Below are 2,488 nucleotides of genomic sequence, written 5' to 3' on the forward strand. Positions count from 1 at the left end.
ATCGGGTCGATGTTTTAAGGATAAGAATAACTAAAAGGACAGAAAATATCAGCGGAAAAAATACAAAAGTAGGGTAGAAAAATTGTTTTTCTTTATTCGTGTGGACGAAACATAAGAATTAGTTCAGAGTCGCAATTTCACGGTCAAAGCATAGCTTTTATTCCGCATTTTGTGCGACAAAAACTTTTATTTTCCAGTTTAGCAAATTCCAACAATCGATTGTTTTGCCAACAATCATTTATCGAGGGATAAATACGCAGTATGCAAAGGTGTTGACATCAGGTGGCGAAACCATCATCTTCTCATTTATTCATGGATAACTATTATCGTAGCAGTTATTGTTGAAATTGGGTTCCATTAAACCCGATTCAAACGATACACCAGTTTCCGACAATGGCAAAGAACGTCAAAGTCGTGTCACCGGTCCGTCAAGGAAAGTTTAATACATTTCCATGTCGTTGATATTGTGTATGAAATTGACAAAAGCCTGACGTATCGTATAAATCGCACAGGACAAGTTAGCCTTTGTTTGAGGTACATTCAAGCTTCAGATAGCAATCGATTCCGATCCTGATCCAGATATGGACATTCTCGATTATCCGATAATTTCGATCAACGTTCGCGTGTGGCGTTTCTGGTCGTTTGTGCTGAAACATGACGCGATGCGGTACGTTAGCATCATCCCAGTAGGCGTGATGAATGTGTTTATGTTTGCCGATCTGTACCGAGCGTGGGGCAACATCGATGAGGTGATTATAGAAGGCTATACGGTGTTTTGGTTTAATTCGGTGGTAAGTTGTTTGGGAGTTTGCTTTTTCTACCTTGCATGAATCAATAGGTTTTTTTTGGTAGCTTCCAATTGTGATCGTGATTTACAATCGCAAAATGTTCGAGAAGTTTCTATGGAACATAGCAGCTGTTTATAAAGAGATACAGGTTAGAGAAAGTATATTTCATACCAAACTTAATTCACGTTGAAAAATTCAATTACAGGCAATGGAAGACGAGTATGTTAAACAAATTGTTGGAAAGTTTACCAAAAGAGGTCGAATATTATCCTTGGCAAACCTTGGACTGGGTTTCGTTAGCTGTATGTGTTCAGTAGACCTCTCCACATTTTGAAAAAGTTTTGAAATATATATGGGTCAGCCCAGATTTTGGTTCTACGTGAGAATTTAAGAAGTTTCGTTAAAATTGACTCAATTTGGACATGATTTAGAGGTGTCTCCAATCAAAAATCGTATTTTTGCTATGTTTCCATAGTAAGATCACTTACACTCTGATTTAATAGGGCCTACATGCCCACAGATCATCAAATGTTGTTCCTTAGACACATTTTAACAGGTTTTAATAGGTGAACATAGCTCTAATCGCAAAAGAAAAATTGTTATTGTTATCACTGTTCAGTGACCTACCCATTGTTTACTGAAGGACGCGAATTGCCTTACGGGATGCTCATTCCGGGAGTGAAAATCGTCTAATCCCCACAGTACGAAATTTTTTACATTGCTCAAGTGGCTTTTACGTTTCCGGGTTGCTGCATGTACATTCCGTTCACCAGTTTTTTCGCATCGACTACTTTGTTTGGACTGATTCAGATCAAAACACTGCAGCGATTGTTAAGAACGTTTAAAGCTACTATGAAAAAAGAGAGGGGAGAAATTCTGGATTCAAAGGTTGAGAAATTAATCGAAAACCACTTACTGGTCATTCGCTACGTGGAAGATCTAAATTCATTGGTTACTTACGTATGCCTGATTGAAATGCTCTCTTTTGAAACTATTCTGTGTGCGTTGCTATTTCTATTCAATTTGGTACAACATGACACTGTCTATATCAACGAAATACTGATTCACGCTAATTTTAGATCGAGAATCAAGCGCAGATTTCGATTATTGCCGGTTACATCTTTTTGATAATTGCGCAAATCTTCACCTTCTACTGGCGCGCCAATGAGGTCCGCGAGGAAAGCATGAACATCGCTGAAGCAGTTTACGATGTACCTTTGACCGAGCTGGGAAATTCAACGAAAAAAAAGTTCTCCCAGATAATTCTCAGTTCCCAGCGTCCTTTGGAGGTATCAATAGCTACACTTTTTTTTCACCCGAAAATATTTATTGCTTTGTTTTTCTTCTACTATTTTACGCCGGCCTCGTTTCAGATCACGGTTGGAAACATTTACCCGATGACGTTGGAGATGTTCCAATCGCTGCTGAATGCATCCTATTCGTACTTTACGCTGTTGAGACAAGTGTATAATTAAAAAGAGACAACTACCAACGCATGCTGACATTCGATGAAGTTCACTCCGCAGGGCTAGCAATCTAGTCTTGTTGCACATATTTTCTGCTGCACTAGACAAGCATAGCTTACATTGTTTGGGGGTCAACTTGATCCGGTTTTTCTGGGGTTGCATGCTTTTAGAAGCAGGCAAAATTTTGCACTCGCAGTTTCCTTCCGTTGCACAGTGGTCCAGGAAGCGAAATTA

The 2,488-nt window shown here is 39.1% G+C and overlaps 1 pseudogene; it reads left to right on the forward strand.

The window, feature by feature from the left end:
• The first annotated feature begins 581 nt into the window (after positions 1 to 581).
• Positions 582 to 2,263, forward strand: LOC131678681 (odorant receptor Or2-like; annotated as a pseudogene).
• Positions 2,264 to 2,488: the final 225 nt, after the last annotated feature.

The sequence above is a fragment of the Topomyia yanbarensis genome, chromosome 2 (assembly GCF_030247195.1).
Source record: "Topomyia yanbarensis strain Yona2022 chromosome 2, ASM3024719v1, whole genome shotgun sequence".
Classification (NCBI taxonomy): Eukaryota; Metazoa; Arthropoda; class Insecta; order Diptera; family Culicidae; genus Topomyia; species Topomyia yanbarensis.